General features: G+C 34.6%; 1 non-coding gene and 1 pseudogene across 1 annotated transcript; both read right to left on the reverse strand.

The window, feature by feature from the left end:
- Positions 1–1,958: 1,958 nt before the first annotated feature.
- LOC121366113 lies at positions 1,959–3,010 on the reverse strand (annotated as a pseudogene).
- A 3,288-nt stretch (positions 3,011–6,298) lies between these two features.
- Trnah-gug lies at positions 6,299–6,369 on the reverse strand. Its single transcript has one exon. It is a non-coding gene; the product is annotated as a tRNA-His (tRNA).
- Between the last annotated feature and the right edge of the window lie 18,777 nt (positions 6,370–25,146).

The raw sequence follows: 25,146 nt of genomic DNA on the forward strand, positions 1-25,146 counted from the left end.
TTCATAGTTGACATAGTTACATTGTAGTGCCAAAACATTTACTCACGTTATTATCATTCTCTTCTGTTATCTTCTTTATGTTCATTGCTGTCTATCTACAGACTCAAATTCCCTGACGAGTAAGTGCTTGTATCATATATATGGTGTTGTTTTTTAAATCAACTTTTAGTGTATTCCTACTATAAAAAAAAACTGTTGAAATATTTTCTCTCTCTCCCTCCCTCCCTTTAGTCCATCAATTTCTCTAGAATACAAGATCTCTTTACTTAAGCTTACTGAGAAAGATCCATTGAAACGTATCACTATACCCAAGATAAGGAAGCATCCATGGTTTACTGCTACCCACAGACCCATACCATCTGAGGGATGAGAACTGTCAATGTGAAAATAGCAGTCACAGAATCAAGATATCAAAGATGCTGTTCATGAATTTAAAAACACCAATACATATTTGGGTTAGTACTTACCACAGTGACTTAAGATAGCTACCATTAGTGAGGCTCTAGACTAGTGAACATCAATACTTACCACAGTGACTTAAGATAGCTACCATTAGTGAGCTCTAGACTAGTGAAACATCAATACTTACCACAGTGACTTAAGATAGCTACCATTAGTGAGCTCTAGACTAGTGAACATCAATACTTACCACAGTGACCTAGGATAGCTACCATTAGTAAGCTTTAGACTAGTAAACATCATTACTTACCACAGTGACCTAGGATACCAACCATTAGTAAGCTCTAGACTAGTAAACATCAGTACTTACCACAGTGACCTAGGATAGCAACCATTAGTAAGCTCTACAACTACTGAACATCACAGTAATTTAGAATAAAAATTAATTTTTTTTTCTAGGCTATGATAAAGGCAATGGCAAGAAGAAATCATTACGTAATCCATTCATCCCTGGGGTTAAAAATTCTCCCTCTGTCTCTCCTTATCAAAGTCCAGCGTGAGTTTCTGTCCAACCTTTGACCTTTGATCCATTCACACCAATAATACATTGATCCATTTTATACATCCATTAATCCATCAATCCATCCATTTACAGGCAAATCAAAAAATCTTCTCAAAAAATTAAACAGCAAAAATTTGCTTCCATGAAAAAGTATACCAACAATTTCCATATCTAATGAAGATAATATGATAACAGAGAACAATCCTTTCAGTCCAGAGTAAATCCCTGTCATGTTTGTCATTTAATATCAATTTAAATAATTTTTATTTTGTGCAGTTATAAAATTGCATTTATTTTTGTTACTTGTTCTTAATTAATGTATTTTATAACTATATAATAACTTATTATATCTGACTTCATCACTGACACAACTCTGTTATAGTGTACACATTAGGTATATGAACCATTATAATAAAATTTTGAATGCATTATCTTGTTTAAATTAAAATGACAATCATATATAATTTTATGGCTGACATACTAATTATTGCCGTGGGTGTGTTCTTTTTTTGCTAGTTTTTAACTTTTGACCACTTCCTTGAAATGCTACAAATCCTTCCTCTGTTTCTTCCTGCAATAAAAACAAGAACAGATAGGATGTGGTAGGTGGGGTGTGGTCTCACCATAGGTTCCTCTACTGCAGTTTTAAGCGTCTTTGCTTTGGCAAAGTAATTTTTCTTTTGTATACTTATAATTAGGAATGCCCCGTTTGTCTATTAGAGATGAAAGGGTTCATACACACATGCAAATACAATATGTCACATGATCTTAACCTTTTGTTGGCTGTTGTTCATCTAATACTGTGGCTTTTTTTTTGCTTTACCATCTAACCTTTGACCTTGACCTGTGAATGCCTAAAATAACAGATCACTATGGTTACACAGTTTCCATGGTAATATCACCTTAAATTCCTTATTTGGAAGTTGGCTTGCATCAATAGTCTCTGAGAGGTCCTAGAAAGAAAAATGACGTTAGACAAAGTAATTATAGGCCACACCTCATGAGGTTGATCTGTTGTCTCCATTGGTTCTGACGGCTGTGGCTCTTGTAACCAACAGGAGCAGCAAAGTCTACCTAAAAACGCAATGTACATAATACATACATGTAGCCCCTCCCCTTAATAATTACTTTCATATCACACTCTATAATGGAGACAGCGTCATTTGGTTTGGTCTCTAATACAGCAGATCGAAGTTCTAATATCATTTATTAATAGTAGTTAACTATTAATAGTTATTAATAGTAGTTAATTATTAATAGTTATTAATAGTAGTTACTTATTAATAGTTATTAATAGTAGTTAATTAATAGTTATTAAACTTTATAGTTTATTTAGTTATTACCTTATCATTATAATTAATTTGTATGACATCACCTTTAGTTAAACAAGCAAATAAACGAAGTTTGAGTTCTAAACTAATTAATATTGTTAAAGAAAGAGAGAGAAAAGAGTATGTATGTGTATGTGTGTATGTGAGAGAGAAAGAGAGAGAGGGATACACAGCTTTAGGATTGGAAATGTCCAAAAAATCTACAGACTGAGGTTGAAATTTCGAGTATGTGGCCAATTGTAATGACACATACTCAACTTGAATTAGTTCTCCATCCTCAGTATATAACTGGATCCAGTATCTATAAATAGTACAATATGATGTAATTGTGAAGTATTGTCTATACCCATCTGGGAACATAAACCCGTCCCTCTTCAGCACTGAATTCTAACACACCACAGTGGGTGTGGCGACCTCGTTTTGGATTAGTTAACCGAAATAACATGGGATATGTAATATTGAGACGAGCTAATAAATAACCATGACAACAGTAACAATTTTAACTCTTACTAACCTAATCTTTCAAGAGCAGAGGGTGGTAGCATGACTAAGTGTGAAATATTCTAATTATGAATAATACAAGAAATTGTTTAATATTACTTTTTCCTCCATGTTCGGCTTCTCCTTTTGGATTATTGAAGAAGACCATCGAATAACACTTGAACATATCCTGGAACCTACCATTACCGGGTCCACCCAAGAAATCTGGAAACCCCATTCCACCTGGACCCCCTCCACCAAAGCTAAAGAATGCCTACCAGAAAATGAAAGAGAAATCATAATCGATGTGAAAAGGATATCTCACCATGATTATACAAATTAATAATGGCGGAGCTTATTCATCGATTCTCCCGCAGTGTGGCGGTAATTTTGACTACGCCCTGAGCTCACGTCTTGTAGCCTGCCATTCGTGTCTTCATGTACTCCAAAAATGGATTTTAAAGAAATTGGCTACATATCTAGAGGAGCACTGGTAAGAATAATTAACAAGAACGCAAGACTCTAATTAATGCACATTTTATCTCCTCCAGGAGTTGGGTAAGCTGAGAATTCAGGCTGATGGTTTAGCTTTTAAGTCCCTGTCTTCTGGTAAAAGTTGTTCACGTTAAACACAGTGATATAGATCTAACAGAATGGCTAAGAGTTGCCCGTGGTTACGAAGTCAAAGTATTATCACGTGAAGGTAATGTCTTTAAATTCAATGGATTTAAAGAATCGGTAAGCCCCTTTAATTAATTTATTTAATCTATGTTTTTTTTTTTAATAGGACTTTGAGGAAATAAAAGATTTTTTCAAACAACATTTTGGCAAAGATCTCAAACCAGTTGAACTCTGTGTAAAAGGCTGGAACTGGGGGAGAACCAGTATTTAAAGGTATGTAATAACAAGATAACACATATAATATAATTCTTCAATAATTAAGTTATTAATTGGCTAATAAAATAGGGCTGTACTATAAAATAGTTAAGCCTAATATCTAGTCTCTGACCAGCTGTATTTTTTTAGGTTCTCTTTTGACTTTCTTAATTGACAGTAAACCGGCTTTTGAGATTCCTCTTGAAGAGGTTTCTCGAGTGACGTCTGGTAAGAATGAAGTAGCACTGGAATTTCTATCAAAGTGACAAACAGCTGCTGTTAGTCTCGTTGAAATGAGATTTCATATACCTACTGGAACAGATGGAGAGGATGACCCTGTCCAAGTTAGTAGTAATTAATTTTTCTTATTAAAATATTTAATATATTATAGAACTTTCATGATAGAGTGCTCGCTAAAGCTGATGTATTCAAGCTACTGGTGATGCTATTGCCTCATGTAGTGAGATGCAGTGCTTGACACCAAGGTACTAGATAAAATAAATAAATATGCAATTAAATAATCATATTTTTTCTACTTTCATAAAGAGGTCGTTATACAATCAAAGTATATCCGACCTTCTTAGGTGCTCATGGTAAGACATTTGACTACAAGATGCCATTTACAACTATCACTCGTTTCTTTCTCCTTCCTCATAACGACAAAGACAGTTATATCTTGTGGTATGGCAGGAATTGTATTAATATCAGTAACTACTTTATTTAATAGTTAGGACTAGACCCGCCCATTCGTCAAGGTCAGACACGTTATCCATTTTTCATTTTACAAATGCAAAAAGATGAAACTTGTGAGGTACATTAGCTATGTCAGAGTAGGAAATAATTTCTTTTGACTGATAATTAGAAGATGTTTTTTGACAATATGGTATTTATTTAGAGATGAACTAAAGGGAGAAATATGAAGGAAAACTAAATCAGGAATTAAAAGGACCACTTTACGAAGTGTTTGCTCGTTTAATGCGAGTTCTTGTGGGGAAAAAAATGATTGTCCCGGGCAGTTTTAGAAAGTAATTATGAACATTAAGATCTTATTATTTTAAAGTTTATATCTATCTCACCTTTTTTTAGCAACAATAATCAACATGCTATTTCCTGCTCTGCAAGGCAAACGTCTCTGGGTTCCTCTATCCTCTTGATAAAGGTTTCATTTTTGTCCACAAACCTGCCATATTTATAAAATTTGAGGATATATCAATGGTTAATTTTGCACGTATGGCTACTGCTGGTGTAAGTCGATCATTCGATTTGAAGTTGAGACAAGAGATGGTAATGTTATCACTTTAGTTCATTAATGAAGTGAGTCTAATCGTGTGTTCTAGTAAAAGTACTGATTGTTTAATTTAGAGATGATTACGGGAAGTTGTACAATTTTGTCAATGAGAAGAATTTGAGAATTAAAAACAAAGCCAAGGTTTGAGATTGTGTGTCTGTCTTTATCTATTTATTTTTAAAGACACAAGTATCATACAATGATGAGGTTTCGAGTGCTAGTTCTGATGAGCATGATGCTTATTTGGAGAGGATGAAAGCTGAAGGAGAAAATGTAGACAGCGAAGATGGTATGTGATATAAAAGTAATGTTTCTAATCTCTTGTCTTTACTTGTAGAAGACTCTGATTTTGTTGCTAAGGAGAGTGGTAGCGATGATGCACTTGAATTTGACTCAGATGCTAAAGTTAGTGATCAAGACTCTAATGAAGAGGGAGAAGAGAGAGAAGAAAAGAAACAAACTAAGGAACAGGAAAGAAACGAACAAAGGAACAGCCAAAAGCAAAAACCAGCCAAAAAAAAGAAAAGAGGTAACAATGTGTTAATTAATAACTCAATTTTAATCTTAATTACTAGGAGCCTTCCTCATCTGGTAAAAAAAACAAAGAGCTAAGAAAAAGATCCTGATGCTCCTAAGAAACCTCTCTCGGCTTACTTTTTGTGGTTACAGGAAATGCGACCAACAATTAAAAGAATCATCCTGTATTTCTGTAGCTGAAGTGGCAAAGAAGGGCGGAGAAATGTGGAAAGGAAATAACAGATAAATCGGTAGGTAGTATATGTCACATATTACCACACCCATAAACCTATATTACCTTTTATATTTTAAAATATTATATAGAGTATTGGCAATATTGTGATATTATTAACAGTTAAAATATTTATATAGAAATGGGAGGACTGAAGCTAAAAGATTGAAAGAACAGTACAAGATTGCTTTAGAGGAGTACAAAGCCTCTGAGAAAGGAGTAGCTAAAATATCACCATCAAAAAAGTAATGTCGTATTCATTTAGATGTGTTTATTTGTCTCTCCTTATCTTCAGAGAGAAAGGGAAGAAGAAAACTGTAGCTGGTCTTGGTTCTGGTAGTAAATATAAAAGTGAAGAGTTTATTGCTTCAGATGAAGATGAGAGCTCAGGTTGAAGAGAGAAAGAAGCAGTCAAGTAGAGCTACTAAAGAAGTTGGAATGAAGAGGAAGAGAAGAAAGTGAAGCAGAAATGACTGACGAAGATGAATCTGATTAAACTGTTTATGAATGTCTTAATAAAACAACAACACAAAATAAATACACCTGTTTAGGTTAATGAAAGGAAATAAGGAGAAAAAAGAAAAAAAGATCCAGTTTGGGAGGGTAAAAAAAACTGCCGTGACCAGGATTCGAACCTGGTTATTACGGCCACAACGTAATGTCCTAACCACTAGACGATCACGGCTCTTACGTTCCTGCCATCTCAACAAATGTTTTATACGTCAGTGTTTAGAAGCACTCACGTGATGATGTGGCTTTAGCGGGTTTAACTTTAAAATTTTAAAACTTGAAACTTTTGATGCATCATGCCAAGTAAGAGCAAAGTAAGAAAAATCATAAACAATTCCTGAAATCATAATAAACTACTTCCTTCTCTAGAATACCCCAACAAGGCGGGGGAATCAATCCCCACACAGGACCAATACCCCAGGACGAAACTCCTAGCACAATCAAAATACTCGTCGTAAACAAACAAATCCTATTAGACGATCCAATAGAACTAACTTAGCCTTGAAAGAAATTCGTTATTTTATGCAGACAACTCATTCATATAATACCTCGACTGCCATTTTGTCGATTGGTCACGACATATGTTTACATCTAGCACCTCACAGCGAAGGACTTAGGTGGGCAGAAAGCAGCAATGGATTGTCTGCCAAGAAGCTGCAGAGGCCTATGTAGTAGGTATGTTATCTGATGCTAATCTATGTGCATTACATGCTAAGAGAGTGACACATTATGCCAAGAGATTTGAGGTTGATAATGAGGTTACGAGGACCTTTATAGAACTGATAGTAGCAAGGTTATTTTAACTACCACACCCCCTCATGTTCAAGAACTGACTATGACATTGTCACTGTTAATAATAATTAGTATTACACAATATGTACTTATAGATTTATTTTAAGTTGATTAACATGTATATAATAATCCAGCTGCACTTTAGGAGCCACACCCATTTGTTATACAAATTTATGTGTCATTACAGTACACACTTAATATCGAAAAGTGGGTGGGACAGACCAACAAAGATTTTCGTTAGACATTCCCAAACTATTTTCCATTGGTGTAATAATAATAATTATTACAATTCAGTGTATTATAATTGTTATTATTAATACATAATATTATATTTTTGATTTCAGTTCACTTTGAATAACAACACCAGATTTCAGTAGTTCAGCAATGGTCTACAATAATAAAAAAACATATCCTCAGACCCATATTACAAATCTCATAGGTCAAGGCTCAGACCATATTACATATCCTCGATCCATACTACATGGCCTCAAATCCAATAAATAATCTATTCTTAATATATATATTGTACATAGTCTCAAACCCATACTCTTACCTGGTCTGAAAGTTTGAGTTCATGTAATATGTCATAGTATGTTCACCAATGTCTGGGTTCATTAAAGTTATTGATTTGACCAGGAGTTCGAGACAAAAGTAGGATGGGATCTGAGAGCAAAAAGGGTTAAATAAACTGTTAATTAACTTACTTGGTATGTGTTCATCCATCTCAGGATCATATGTGTGTGTCCATTTGGTGTCTAATAGATTTATTATATAAGTCTTTAATGTTTAAATTAACTTACAAGTTATGAGATGTGTAGGTGCCTCTTTCATAGATAAACAGGTTGAACGCAGGCATCAATATCTAATGAAAAAAGAAATATAACAGCTGTGAATACTGTTATTAAGCATTGATTCTGGGTCCTTCTTGGTGGAACTTCTATGATGATGTAACTTGTACTAGATGATGACATCACTATATGTCATAAGTTTGGTTTAGGGTTTAGGTGATGGATTTAGATGATGTCATCATATATGATGACATCACTACCTGTCATTTAATGATGATGTCATCAGAGTGAAGTTACACCAAGAACCACCCTTGATTCTAGAGATAGAGATTCAGTTGAATTTGTTTAAACAATCATGTTTCATTATGTATATTTGTGATGTCCCTCCTATCAGTGTTCTAATAGCTCAGGTTATAAGATTATTTGACTAGAATTCAGAAAAGACCCTGGGTTCAATCTCAGTTGAACCAGACTTTTTCTGGTTTGTTTTCCTCCAATAAATTCAGTGCTAACTAACCTGCAAAAATTGCTAGGTCCATTCATCTCTGTTTTAGTAACAAAAATACTAGCAATGTCTCTTCTTCATTGCAGGCTATATATAAATATAGTATAAAAATAACTTAATTCCAGCTGTTCCCATGATTACGTACAAGTATCTTACCCATTGAGTAATATTTTGTTTTCGTTCTTTTGACTAATGAACCTCCTCAATACCCAGACCTTTTAAAATAACTCTCTGGTTATAAAAATAAAATGAGTATCATAGTATATTGTTAATACTGACCTGTAAAATTGAGGCTCTATAGCTCCTACAGACATGAACTCTCCATCCAATTGTTTCACATATCTAACATCATCATATGATACAGACATAATAGAATTAATAAAGACTTACATATCATAGAATGGCAGCAACCACCATTAACACATTTTCAACTCTCAGACCCTTAATAATAATGTAGTAATTACAAAACCATTTTTAATAGAAGTATTACCTAAATAATAGTTACAATATTGTTACATTGCATACTCAAGACCTATATTTAGCTTACTACGGCCCAAAGCCTTAACTCTACCAACTACATTATTAGGTACTAGTCCCAGATACCCCTCTTCTTTGAAAATGTAATAAAGTACTGATATAAGCCCACTCCACTGGACATTGTATTATCTACTACTTGTCCGTTGCCCCGAGGAATATAAAGGGTTAAGTTTCTACAAGTAATACATAAGTTATAAAGTAATACTTACTGATGTTGCTCTCTCTATAATGCAAAGTAATATTCCTGTTACGCACAATTAAGGCCACCCCCGGCCAAGGTCCGGGCCAACTATACTTTACATATGGATATATTAGTGTAGTGATTTACTGTCTTACTGACCAAATTAATAGGAGGAAAGGGAGGAGGACTACCTTTACGTCCTAACATCTAATAAATAGAATTATTGTTAGTTTTTATGGTTGTGAGTAAAATAAATGGATGGAAAATAGTTATTTTTATAGTCTAAAATACATCACTAACAGTTACGATACATTACAAACACATGATGATGATATACTAAACCACATGTACTATATGATAATACCCCAGATATAGCCCAAATAATTCTTATCGTGTCCAGCTTTAGATTGAAGTGGACCTAAAAAATAATCCTTATTATAAAACTCATTATAATCTGTTTTGTACCTGAATGTCAAAACCGTAGTCGCGCATAGACAAGTCTCGGATTGAGACTGCAAAGAGTCTCAGGACCAAGTCCTAAATTTTTCCATAATACCCTGTCTATTAGGACATCACATGATTGTCATGTGATCACGTGTACCTATATGGCTCGAGTAGTACATCAGCTTGGCAGCATAGCTTCTTAACCACATCAACTCCATTGGTTCTTTGAGACTAACACAAATTGATCGTTTACTTCTAATAAATAAAATAGTTAAATAAAATGGACATCTTAAATAAACTTGCTAGAACATCTAAATACATGATATGACTGGCTTATCAACTCTAATAACTGATGCAACCAAAATCTACAGAGAAACTTAGAGGAAGTGAGTTAACAGAGAGAGTTACTCTAACCTGCTAACATCATCCCCGCAAATGGCGTTGGGAGCTTAAACCTGCCAATCTCAACCACTTTGAGTCCTTTGAGAGCCATGACAGCCACACCCTTTTTATCAAAAGGTGAGTTTACTGACTTCCAGTAGTTTATAATTATACTGTCTTGTCTGTAAACATTATGGCATTATCCGTTGAATACCTTCGAGAAGCCTGATGTTGATCGTCCAATAGTTTCTTTTGAGGAGGAAGAAGAGGTTAATCTCATCACAGAGGACAAAGAAGACAGGAGAGAGGTACAACCAGTATCTGTGGCGTTAATGAAAGTGAAGGTGAGTGGGATTTGGCTTGGGAATGGACGGAGTGCATGTACACAAGCGCCATTTTTTATTCATTATAGTTACAGTGAGAATGGCATCAGACAACTCATAGAGTCCTTCATCTTCTGATGCCATTGAAATGAACAATGATTCTGTCCGTCATCCGAAATAGATCTACTAAATGGTATATTGAGTGTGTCTGACTAGTTTGTGAATAATTCTATTACATATATAGGTGGTTTTCAGCAGCCAGCAATTAGAAGAAATAGTTGGATGATGTTTTGAATTTATCATGTTTATTGTTATAGGCATTGGAAGTCATACATTGTTTAATATCACTCTCTCTCTCTCTCTCTCATCTCTCTATCCTGTTTTTTTGCTGGAATTGCTTTGGAGATAGTCTACCATATTTGTTAAATTATTCATTATAACTACTTTCATCTTATGTTGCGTATGGTTTACTGTAGGTGCTGATGATGTTTTCCGAGGATTTGTATTTGTGATAATTGCTATCATTTTACCTGATACCCAGCAGTTAAGTTTCCTACATTATGTGATATAGTAAACTCTTACCTTTTCTTTAGTTTTATTCTTTATTGCATGTTTATTTGGCGGCAACACGAAGGGGGAAGAGTCAGATTCTCGATTGTATGTTTTTTTTATTCAACTGTCTCTTTTACATCCACCCACTATCCCCATGTGAGTCTACAAAAAAATACATTTTCATGCTTCACAATCTATTGTGCATTTCAGTTACTCAATCTTTATATTGTTTTATTTATATCATCAATATTGTGTATGTTTTTCGTTTCTCTTCATTTTCAATGTAACATTCGACAATTAATTTTAAACAATGAAAATAAAATAAAATTATATATTATTAAAAAAATCATAAACTATAATGAATAATAAGAGAACACGTTAAGCTACTTAATTTTACTTTTAAACCCACGCGGGAATTCACTTAATTATGCTATTTTACGGTAAACACTGCTTTTATAATTACTAAAGGTGGCTGATGGCGGACCACACGATCGACTCGTTAGTCGACTATTAAACTATTCATTAAAATTTCTTATCCTAGGATGGATGACAGTCACTAATAACCTACTGGTTAATGTCTCCACACCGCTGGAACGGAGATTGGCGTGGAGCTCGCAGCAGATAGAGAGCAAATCCCAGACAGATTTCAGACCACGCTCGGGATGGCAAGCAGTACAGAAAAGAGATGATGGAAGACGAGGAAGAACCCCGATGCGCCAGTTCCAGATAACGTTCGCGTCTTGATACGCGGATTTGATCGGATCATTACAACTTATCTAGGCAACAATTTGCAGCTGTCTAGTCTACGCTGAATACGAAAAGATGAAGTACTTTGAATTTCCTCCTGAACAGGGGAAACGACTCTGAGGAGTAGAAAAAAGGAAAAGAGCTGAGGTTACAGATTAGTAGGAGAACCTACCCTTTAGCTGCAGAACAGAGAAAGCGATATTTTTGCTGTTGGAAATCCAGAGATGAGTACAGTGCAAAAGGATGGGTGGCCAAGAGCTACAAGGTATTTTGTCCATTATATGCACATGAGTCTATTTATGCATCTATTATTTTTAAAAATCATACATATACATAAATCTATTTATGGCATCCATTTTTTTAAATCCATGTGTCCCATTTTCAGGTGAAGGTCAACAGACTACAGAGTGTTGTTCAGTCTGCCATGGAAACATATGTGTGTCACTCTCCTGTTGGTAACCACACAACCCAGACCTTCCCTTAGTTTACGGAGGAGGATCCCCTGCCCTCCACATTTGCACGTGAACTGTTACAGTAAGAACATTAAAATGTGACCCCTATACAATGACTCCTATCAATTGCCTGACCTTACATTGGAGACTTAAGAGACACTTTAAAAAGAAAGGAAAGCATTGCATGAGAGGAAATATGTATAAATCATAACATAAATGTTTTTATTTTATTTGTTATTAGTGATATCACATTATAAGTAATGAATGACTTGTATGTTGGTATGTGTGACAATATGTAGGTCCCATATATGTAATGTTAGTCATTTAAAAACTAATTATGTTTATCTCTTCATCAGTATTGTATGCCTCCTGAATTATTAAATATTGATATTGTAATGTATCAATGATAGTAGTTATTATATAGGAAATTTTTAGAAATGGATGATGAATGTAGTGTTATGGACATTAGTGACAGTTATTCAACATCCTATAAACAAAACAATAGTTTGAAATAATAATTATTATAATTATTGATAAAGATATACCACAAATATCAACAAAATCTAAAATTTTATCTATACTGTCCTCTGTCCTTCTCTCTCCCTCTCTCCCTCCCTCCCTCCTACTTCTCCCTCCCTCCCTCCTCTCCTCTCTCTCTCTCTCTCCCTCCCTTCCTCCCTCCCTCTCTCTCCTCCCTCCTCTCTCCTCTCTCTCTCTCTCTCGCCCTCTCTCCTCTCTCTCGACTCTTCCTCTCTCTCTCCTCGTCCTCTCTCTTTCTCACCTCTCCTCTCTCTCTCTTCTCTCTCTCTCCTCTCTTCTCTCTTCCTCCCCTCCCCTCTCTTCTCTCATCCCTCCCCGGCCTCTCTCTCTCTCTCTCCCTCCCCTCTCCTCTCCTCTCTCTCCCTCCCTACTCCTCTCTCCTCTCTCCCTCCCTCCCTCTCTCTCCCTCTCTTCTTCTCTCTCTCTCTCTCCTCTTAGACGTGACAGTCTCTTGTAGCTCAAGCTATCGTAAGTATTTACATCAATATTCTATACCACAGAGAGAGGTAGTTGAAAAGACTGGTCAATCAACCAGAGTCCATCTTTCTCAAACACTTCACTCGGAGTTTTCTATCAAGCCAGCAAAAACGAATTAAATTATATCAATGGTTTGAACAAGATCAACTTCATCGTACAGGCAGTAAGACCATTTCAAACCTATTTTATCACTAATGATTTTCTTTTCTAGAACTGCTTACAGCTGATGGAAGCTTAACACTCTTGTTTAGAAAGTCCTAAAGTTGAAGGTTATCGTAGAGAACAAGGTGCGTTGGTCACCAGTTGCAACCCAAATCCTTACTGAAAGCTTTTAAAAAGGTAATGTAATATGATACTGGTATAAACCATTACTACTTAAAAGAAACTATTGTATGGAATTTACTCTCTTTTTGTTAATTTGTTTTTTATATGTAGAATCGTTTTCCAACTCCGTGAGCACAGACTAGAGCTCTCTCGTATTTGCAATGAAGCTGAGTCAGCATGAATAATGGAGAACCTTTCAGGTAGAATACTAAACTAGTTTGAACTGGTTTAGCTGGTGTTATCTCTCTAGGGACCAGCTGTGATACTGAGGGTATTACAGAACAACGTATTAATACTTGGTTTTACAAATAGAAGGAAAGGTCTAGTATCTCCATCTCCTACTAAAGAGGGTTTTGGTACCTGTCAGGGCTAAGTAAGTCACTCTTACTGACTGCTAGTTGAAATCTCTTTCTCTCAGCTATATTGCAAACACCAAACTCACTACCCCTACAGCTGGCAATTTGGACACACCCACATCTGACCTGTCCCTCTCATCTGGTACAACAACTCCTATACGTCCACAAGTGGTCACTTCCTCTCTCACCCTCCCTATCAACTCACTAACCACTTCCTCTGCATCAGGTCACTCAACATGAGCCAATAGCTTTTAACCACACCCCTAGCACTTAGCCCCGCTAATCTACAAGCATTATTAAACCAATTACAAGTGCAATCCAATGCAGTCACACCCATTTTTACACCAATCTTGGTCAGATTCTTGTGGGACAGCTTCCTCAAGGTTTAATGCTCCATCCCCCCAAGGAGGTTCAGTGAACATAGAAACGATTACTAAACAACTTCAAGTGAGGATCAAATATCTTGTCATCCTTTGTAGTTATTGATGATGTCATTATTACCATTAATATACTAGTACTGATCAATACCGTTATCAATAGTAACATTATATATATCAATATATTATCATGTTAGCTCAATGATTTACTACATAGTCAGTTATGAATTTGTATGTTATTATATGGACCTCTGATTTATGGATGGATTAATGATAGCAATCCTTTGTTTACAGGTGGTGAAGGACATGCAACTATGCCAGTTTGATACTGTTGCCATGACAACGACCAATAGCTCATCTATTTCAACAGCTGAGGTGAATTTGAGATATTAATTTTTGTTGACAAAATTGTAGTATTTAAGAAAATATTTTAATATTCTCTCTTTCGCTCTTGTAGGGTGGTCCACAAGTAGCTAGAGCAGTGTCTACATTATCAGGAGAGGAGAGAGATCATTTCAAACACTGTGCAACCATCAGCAATTAATAGCAGACAAAATTAAATGCAGTCAATTTTCATCAATTCATTCAATGAATGTCAGTTGACTTTAGTTTTTTTTTTTCTTCATTTTATACAATACATGATATTGTATTTAAAATAGCAACAATTTTTTATATTATGACACAACTACTAAAACTACTCTAATGTCTCACAACAATTAATGAAACAATTTCTTTTCTTATCTGAACACATCACATCATCTCATTGACTGATCATGGCTTGTTACAAATTTACAAATAAAATATTAAAAATTATTTGCAATAAAAAATTCTAAACCATAGACAGAGAACTATTGTATTGATTTGATAAAGAAATGGTGTCAATGGATCGTTCTATGCCCATAAATTCTTTTTTCTTAAGACTTCTACCTATAGGTCTTTCAATAGCCATGACATCTAATTTCTTACTTCTTAATGAGTGAAATGAAATCTTTTCAACTTTTGCATGACTACCAGAAACGACAGTCTGTGTATCAGTTCTACGAGACCATTTAGGTCGGACGTACTTGATAACCGAGCGGGCAAAAGTCTTTCCAAGATTTTGTTCCATACAGTTCAATTGGTATTTCAGGATACAATCGTTTAAGATATTCTTCTTCGTTCAGGACTGTTGTTGGAGATTCTGATTTGGGTTTTCTGTTAAGATGATCAGATAATTCCACATTAGATGCTTCGATATAAGCTTCCAGTGGCGGGAGTATCAGGACGTCTTTGTTCAGACAATTTGGAGAAGAAGGCGGTGTTATGTTTTCAATTTCTGAGAGGAGAATTCTTGTCAAGTTTTGTTCTAGTTATTATACTTTGTTCAGGTGCAATAGTTTGTAGAGATGGAGAATGTTCCTTTCTAATAGGTTGAACCACTCTCAAGTACTTTTGGCAGATACTTGACAATACTTAATGGAACTAGTCCATACAATCCTTTCTCTGTTTTTACATATGCCAATTGATCTTTGATAGAAATAATCTTGACTCGTTCTCCTTTTTGTAAAGTCAGTTGTTGATCAGAAAGATCACTAAACTGGTTTTTAATCTCACCATCAGCTAGGTCTTTTTCTAGAACAAAAGATACTATTACAAGTATTTATAAGAAATAGACTTACCGGAGATAGTCCCTGCAAAACTAACAAACTTGTGGCACTGTTATACAAGAAAGAAAAAAAAAATTAATGTAATTCAGAACTCACCTGAACTATAGCCAGACTCTTTAGATTTCCCACTTCTGTGTGTATCAGTGCTTCCCTGAGAACAGGACAGTGAGAGATGAGGTAGTTCTTGCTAATCGTCTCTGCGATGACCAAACATTTACTTCTAGTTTGTAAAAATCTGGTGGTCCTCTTTTCTGTGCTGTGAAGTCTATTTCCAGTGGGCCTATGATAAGTTGTAAAACACCTTGAGTTCTCAAATGAGAGATACGTCTATGGCAGTCCTTTAGTAATTTTTTTGATAACAATCTCCGTTGTCTCCCACGCAATATAAAAATAGTTCTCTGCTCACATCGGGTCATATTAAATGACATTTGCGGAACATGAAACTGATGGAATTCTCGATACTGAAATTGTCGTGCCTCATGAAACCATTCTCTGTTCCCATCTATTATCAAGAGATGTACAGCAACAGTATTGGAGTTAACATAGTATATGTTTTGCTGCAGCACCCTCAGTGTAAGCTAAAGCATAGTCAGCCAGAGGACAGGAAACCACAAAGTCATCATGTTCAGCAATGTATTCTTCAAGTAGTTGTCCCTGCTTGTTTATTGATAAACTTCTCAATTATGCATTGCATTAGACCGTAGTTGTCAAAAACTAGTAAACCGTTTAGGAAAAAGGAACACCTCTAATGGAGTCTCCTTTTTTTGAAGTTCTTTTCAAGTGATCTTCCAAAAAATTGAAGTCGTATGTTGGAAGGGCAAACAAAACAAAATGTTTGACTTTGTTCATGTCATATTTTCGTTTCTCAAAATCTCATAACTTTTAAAGTCAGTGCAGCATATTTTCCTTGAAGTCTACTGATTTGACGTAAAGCTATTGTCTTTTGCTAAGAAATGAGATAAATACACTCAATTAGTAATAATCTACACTTACTTTTCGAAGCATTTGTCATTCTCAGATATTGACACAACAGATGCTGTATCATATCCAGAAACTGGCTGTTGTCGATGATCTTCAGTCAATGATATGAACTTCCACTATGAAGAGGAGTGGCTATTGATAGACTTTGCTGTTGGCTCAGGTTTTGCTGGATTCATTTGGTAACTGACTACTGTCTGCCAGTCCTCTACCATGAAGAGAGGAAATATTATCGCTATCAACAGCTCCAATAGTTTGCTCAGTCAATGATGATAAACTTCCGTAAGAAGGAAACATTAAAGGATGTTCAGGTGGTAAGTTTACAGGTTCACAAGATGGCAAAAGAATACGAGGAGGTGGAGGCTGTGTAAAGATGAGGAGATTGTGGAGAATAAACAGATACCTGTTGTTGTGTAAATGTAGGTGATCGAAGGCCAGACATATTGTTCATTGACTGTGTTGTGGGGTAGTGTAGAGATGGATGGCTCATAATTGATGGATTGTGTACAGCTTGATGAGGTTGAGGGTAGGAGGTAGCAGGAACAGATGCATATGGGTAGTGGCTGGTAGGTACTAAGTTTTTGATAAGGATATTGTGAGGATGTGGTTGGTCTTTGTACAGGAGGAGCTTGATCTGTGATGTCTTTGTCTTGGGTGGAGTTTGTACATCTTCTTCCCCTAAATTTAAGAAAAACTTTATCCTTTAGTTATTTGTCCATCAACCAATCTGTCTATTCATCCATGCACCCATCTTTACGTCCACCCAACCATCCACTACCCATTTTAATGCCTATCAACATGTTTATTCATTTGTCCAGATTACAGACTGTACATACTTACCTCCACTCTTGGTAACAAAAGTACTGGAGGGGTAAGTTGGTATCAAATGTGGACAATAGGTTTGTAAGATCTTGTCTCCTATATCTTTATGATCGGGATACTTTGAAGTGCTAGACCCAGTTTCTCCCATGAGGGTTTCATTGTCACATTGTACCCACGTACAAATAACCTCTGATACTTTCTTTGATGATGGAGAGTTTTGATATTCTGCTTCAATATATCGGAGTTTACATGGAGGAATCTTTAATATAGAACCAAGACTGTGCCAATTGTAAACATTGTGTTTTATCAATTCACAAATCATATCTTCTATAGAATAGAAATAAAGTAGTTAATTAACATAATATGTAACAACTGACAGCGCAGATATATACGCTTAACAAAGCATTAGTATTACTTCGTGTTTGTACAATAACTATACATGAAACAACGCATTACATTTTTAAAATAAAGCTTACATGTACATGTATTATATATAAACAAAAAAAAGAAACATTAGTCTTTTGTTACAACAAAATATAAATTTCTTACCTTTACTGACATTAGTAGCCATCTCTCCTAGGGTGGGCCCGGCGGGGAGGGGAATTCCCTAACGCCATCCCCTACATAGATTCCACTAGTAATTTTATTAGCAATATTTAATAATGCTGTTTCAAAAATAATTTTTTAAAAATAAAATATATATTATACTACATTATAAACTATGGTTCTAAAACTCCATTAATATTAATATCAAACACATTAACTTCAGCTAAAATAACAATTAACAGAAAAATAATATAGAAAATAACAAATAAATACCATAGAAACGATACATCTTAAATCGGAGACATGAAGTAATAAGAAGAGATGATGATAAACTCAACAAGAGAAATAGAGCAGCAATCATCTCTACTTGTGTAAAATAGAGCTAACAATAATTAATTTTATTATCACAAGTCAACATCTATAGACTTACAATAAACGTTGTCTTTTGTTCACTGATAACTTTAACTAATGACGCTATTCCAACCCCAATAAGTAAATCTAAATTATGATAATATTATTAATTAATAGTTAATTAATGACCAGTAACAACTACTGGTAATATAACCACAACAAAACAGCCCATGTACAATTAGAGTATTACACTATGGCGATGGTTACCATGGCAATTTTCCTGGTGATACACATGTTGTTGGTTACTATTTAAAAAATGTACTTGTACCAATAGAAACAAAGAAACATCATTATAATAATTTTAAAAATTGAGCGCAATATTTAAGAGCAGTGATATTAATGTCATTTTAACATGGCCATATATAGCTAACTCCATAAAAAAACATAGTATCCTTACTAAAAAGAGGTCCTCCAAAACAAGCTCCCATTGCCATCCTAGGATATCCCTGTCTTGCCATGAACATTTGTAACAGAATCTATTATGTCATCATATTATAAACATTTATTATCATGTTTTATACCTTGTATAATATTGCCCAGGCTAATAAAGTAATACCTAATATACCATCTGATAGCTTTATGACTATACCAAATACCTAAGAAGAAAAGTAAGTTTTTTTTCAAATTTTATTACAATATAAAAAATTATACAAGGTTTGCTTATAAATAATCTTTGTTTCTACTTATTATAACTACTGTGTGTGTGTGTGTGTGTGTGTGTCTTACCTGTAATAAATTCACTATGTTCATTAGCTATAGTATAGATCCAAATCACTGACAGCACAAAAACCAACCAAGCAAACACCTGTAATATTAACAAATGATTTTAATGTATTATATATCTTATATATTATATATCTATATATGTGTGTGTGTATATATCTCACACAATGATATATTGGTTTTTTATCATTGGAAGAAGTCAATGCAACTATTCCTGCCAATATTAGTGCTATTGGTATAACAATGATAATAACTGGAGCGTGTTCATGTCCACCAATTTTATTAGACCAACCTAGAAAAAAAATAGATGTATATATCAATGGATAAATGAATGGATAAATGGATAGAAGGTAGATTGATGGATGAATAGATAATAATATAATTTCTTACTTTCAGTTGTAAGACTTGCAAAAATTGCGCGATATAATACAATTTAATATATTTCAGCCAACGATTCCAATTATCAAGAGGTTCAGATTTATCAACAACAGGTATTGTTCATACCAAAAGTAAATTAATAGGGAACTGTAGAAAGAGAGAAAGAAAGAAACCATTACTTTAGTAATGAATTATTCCAGAAAGAGCAACAAATAAAGTAATGACATTATAAGAACATACTTTAATAATATGGACAATCTTTCGTATAATATTCATTTCTCGGAATTTCTTTCCAATGGGAACATTAGCAGTCAATAAGTTAGTGAACCCTTGCACTTGTCTTTGTTTGAAGGTAAGCACATTACTATTATTTAAGAGAGGTTGTACTTCCCTACTTTCAGTCTTCTTATCAGCTAAAGTCTCATCAGACGAAGAAGGACTGATACCTGAGACTCTAATGAAGATAGTTGTAAATGATGAAGGTTAGTTTTGTCAGATCCAATTACCTTCCTCAATAACAATATGAGGTGTCGGGCCCCTCGACTTCCCTTTTCCCGATCCTTCTCACGTTGGTACATGTCTGAGGCCACACTTTGGCCAGTTAGGGTTGCCTCCTACAAGAACATCTTCAGCTATCCATCACATTGTCAATAACTTCATCAACACGACTTCGAGGACGAGAGTGTGGAGTATTTGGCCTCAAATAAGTTTTGTGCTGTCCTTCTTTGTCTGTATATTCATCATCAGTGTCTTTACCACCATATACTTCTTGTGATGCTATTAATGTCTGATCGTTCTTCAGGTGTAGTAGGCCTAGAACCTCTCTTGATCATCCTCAAAAAAAAACTGTATACAAAGATAATTTGCAGAACAATTCAATAACTGCAAAGTATTAATTTTTAATTGTATTTTAGAAAAATTTCCACAAGACTTGACAAAAACAAATATAATGGTACATTTACTTACATCAGTTTCCTGCTCTTCACTCTCATCAGATGATGTTTAGTTGGTCTCTTGATTGACATTAGTTTCTCTTCTTCATCTTCTGATGACTTTGTTTGTATAGAAACCACTTCTCCATTTGGCATCTTGTCTGAGTCAGTCTTCTCTTTAACATGATACCTTACAATATATCACTGGTACTAGATCTCTCTTGGGACTCTGAAAGAAATATCCACACCAAATGTCATCACTATCAATGTATAATCTTACTGGGTGAGCTGTCCAGTTTTAACATAGCTGCTTTCCTTTTTAGCCATCTTTGATAAATGAGATTGCCACTTATAACTATTGTAACATACAATGCATAGTAAGTGAGAAAACCTGTGACAAAAAAACAAAGACACTAATAAAAATAAAAGAAAGATATTAATGTGTACATTATATTAGGAGACAACTTTCTGACATCATTCAAATTTTAGAAGAAAGTTAAACAATATAATAATCTTCTGTGTGAAATAACTATTAGTCTTACCAAATTATATAGAGATATAATGTATTATGATTACCTATGCTACTCCAAGGTTCATTTCATTCTCCCAGAGCATAAAAAAAGCCCAATATACAGCAAAAAATATAGAAAATGTTATCTCATCTGAATATTTCGTCGTGTTAGCCATATAAAGGACGGACAATGGCCACTGTACCAGCCACCATTGTAGTAACAAACATTACAGCACCGGAAAGTAAAAGAGTGAGTGAGTGAGAGTAGTAATATTTTGACAGTTGCGGCTCTGAAGTCTCATGCTAGCAATCTATAAATGTAAACACCTTCTATATGACAACTAGTCTAATAATATAACTGCACACTATAGGTATTACTTCTACATTTACTGCACTGGTTGCAGTATTGCCATATGAACAATTAAAGTTCATGATATTACGTTCATTATCTATATACTGCACTGTTAAGTGTGTAATATTACCAAAGAGTGCTCCAAATGCAAGGCTCGTGTCCTTTTTTCATCTGGATGATTGAAAGCTGCTAGAACACTAAATATGTTCTGGTGCTCCATTTCCCAGAGCGTAATAAAGTTACTCCGTATAAGAAAGGAAGAAGAGGTTACAGGTAAGTAACTGTTGCTGCAGTTGGTAATGCAATAAAAAGGGTAAAATGAATATGTGTGCAAAACTGTGGTGAGAGCAGACTATATATGAGGGATATTGCGATATTATTCTGATTGAGGTGAAGTAGTTTAGTTATCACAGTCAGCAGCTATACAGAAACTATATGAAAATGACATTTATAATTAATTACATTATTATTTATTACTATTCTTCTGCTGTTGTGCCAAGAATTAGAAATAAATAGATCAATCCAAAATGCCTGCAACAATAACAACACAACAAATGTTTGTAACAATATATGAGTATCCATCCACTCATCCTCCAGCTCAACCAGAACAAATAATTACCATGATTACAGTAGAAGTGTTAAAGTTAGAAGTTTGTAAGGCATGAGACAGTAAACGAACTCAAAGTAAGGAATAAATCCATCCATCTCCTCAAAAGAGTCAACTTTTTGACAAAAGTCACAATAGACCTCTTCATCATATTGATGTAATTTCACTACACTTAAAATATAATGATGTGGTGTTGTCAGTCTCTCTCTCTCCTAACCTCAATATTATCGTTTTACCAGAGAAGTTTGTGCAGCTGAAGAGAACAATAGTTTTCTTGTTTTTACTCTATTTTTCTTCAACTCTTGGACATAGTTACCAAACAAGATCAGACAAAAAGAAAAACACAAATCTAGACATTTGAAGATCTGTCTTAGTCTCTGAGCTCCAAGTATACATCAAGATCAGCGGTACTTCTATTACTTGTTTTGCAGTAGCACTAGCTACACCCCTTTTGAAAAATAGGAATATTAATAAGTTTATTGTGAAAATACTTAAAATTAAACCAGCTCTATTATAATATATTATATTGATTATAATAAAAAATTATTATCACGTACAAATTATAACAATATACAAGTAAATATTTAGTTATAGATTATACACTATACACTTTAGAACAATGGTTCTAAAACTCCGTCAATTTGAATTATTAAACACGTTGAGGCTTCAGCTAAATAACAACTAAACAGAACAAATGACGGTAAAAGATAAACAAACAGATTCAGAGACGACGAGGCATTTTAAATCGGAGACACGATGTGATTACAAGAGATTGAAGCCAAACTCAAAAGAAGAAAAGAGAGCAAAAATTTGAACTTCAGTGAAGTAGAGCTAGAAAAGATTATCAATATAATAACTAATTAATCAACTAGGGACTTACTCCAAAAACTATTGGTCCAGGTTGTCTAATAGCTTTAATGGTAGACCGCAATACCAATACTCCTAATAACATGTCTGATAAAATTAAGAAGTAATAATAAATTAATTATATCTATTATTATTAATATTAATTGTCCATTTATTTATAACTTAGGATTATCAGAAGAGGACCTCCAAAAACATGCCCTATCGCCCATACGAGGGAAACCCTTGTCTGGCCATTGTAACATTAGCTACAGCATCTAAATGGATAAAATAGATTGAGTTGAATGGATAGATGAATAGAAAGTCAATAGATAAATGAATTACCCCGATACTATATTGCCCCATGCTAGGTAGGTTATCCCCAGTATACCATCTGATATTTTGAAACAATCCAAATACCTTTTTAAGGAGAAAAAATTATCACAATTATTAGTGGGAGAGCTTACTTGTAATAAAATTAAAACTATGTAGCATTAGCAAGAGCAATAGATCCAAATACTAGCCTACTCCTGCAAAAACCTAGCCACGCAAACAACCTACATAATTAAACAATATTCGGTTGATAGGCTAATGTAATTAACGTACACAATGATAACGAGGTGGTTTATCGTTAGATGAGTACAATGCTATTAATAATGCCAAAATCACGCCAAAAAAAAATTAGTGCAAATCCAATTCTGGGAAAACTCCACCAATCATTTTCAATCCCACCTAATTTAAAAAAGTGATTTTTAATTTAATAGGATAGTTCAAAAAAATTATTATTTCACCTTTAGTAGTAAGGACTAATAAATAGAGGACAGCAGTAAACACATTGTAAAATTATTACCATATTCCAGTTATCATGGTCCTCTCTCGGATTCAATAAGGGTACAGTGAGTGTCAGGCAATAATCCAGCTGGACTCTATTAAACAACAATTTTACACTTCATACTATATCATTAAGTACTCCATCACGTAATACTAAAGAAATCACAGGGAATTCCAACTACAGATTACAATATCAAGTATGTGTAACCTTCAATAGATTATGTCACATGATCAGGTCACATGACTCAGTATTAACACCATTGAACACACTTAAAAATTTCATTATATCTTTGACATAAAATTTAATGTTTGAAATTCATCTCCAAATGGCCACAAAGCCATGAGTAATTAACAAAGGGATGATTGTGACGTGGCGTTTCAAATTCTGGAGATACGTTCAACAGAGGTGTTCCTCAATTCTGTCAGTTCATTCTCGTCAGTAGGCTCTCCATGTCAATAGTCTGTGGGTCTTCCGCGTATATGAGACACTAATGTCTAGAAAAAAACACAATGTTATAATTCCTACCTCTCTTAATTATGAACATAAGTAAAGTATATATAGGAAGGGAATGTTATATGTTCATGTATAAGGTATGTTAGCTGGCTATGAATATAATTAACTCCTTTAGGATCAATCACATGCAAAAATCATGAGGTAAATAATAATATTCATTATAGTAATTACTCATGAATATTAAATAGATTATTCGCGTACCTGATATAAGATGGAGATTTGGGTCTCAAATGAGGACTAGGTTGACGACAGAGAGAACTGTCCCCTAGCGAGGAAGACCCCTTGGGTTTATGAGTATTTCTCGACGGTAAGAATGATGCCATATTTTAGATAAATTTAGGGGTAGCACCCACGGCAACAAAACCAACATCCTCGGTTGAATATCTAATGCACCAGATATAGTTCTTCTATTCTTCGTGGACTCGAATAGGACTGGTTCCTGTTCCATGTGTTGATCTAGGAATGGGACTTGGTATCTTGTCCTTTTTTCATCTTCTTCGTCAGAAACAACATTACACGCTTTGAGATGCTTTGATGCCCAATCTCTCTCGTGGGGGTCATTGAGTGATGTTCATGATCGTCATCTAACAAAATGATATATCTGTATTCATCTGCCATTAATTTGTCTATGTGTCCATTTTTTCATCGCACCTGTCCATCTAATATATCCATCCATCCATGGTCAGTCATCACTTTCAATTTTATATTTTGTGTCTTCCACTGATCTCCTTGTGTCAGGATGTATCAACAACAATCACTGTTGGACGAGTCACAAACCTCTTCTTAGATGGCGGGGGGAAGACTCACTTTCATCACGAGGTATACCACAGGTCATTTTCATCTGTAGTACCAACATCACCATTAGAAATACTGCATATTGTGCTGAAGTAGGTTGCCATTTCTTGTCCACTGGTTTTAATTGTGGTCCTTGATTGATAAGGATCAAGATCAATTATTATGTGGTGTGGGCTTACTTGGAATATCTCCGGTACCAAGAACCTCTTTTTACATTTTTGATATATTTCCCTACCCAAAATGGACCACTATAACGTATGGCAAAATACATCAGAATAAACCCAAAA

Source organism: Gigantopelta aegis, unplaced genomic scaffold, assembly GCF_016097555.1.
Source record: "Gigantopelta aegis isolate Gae_Host unplaced genomic scaffold, Gae_host_genome ctg4789_pilon_pilon, whole genome shotgun sequence".
Classification (NCBI taxonomy): domain Eukaryota; kingdom Metazoa; phylum Mollusca; class Gastropoda; order Neomphalida; family Peltospiridae; genus Gigantopelta; species Gigantopelta aegis.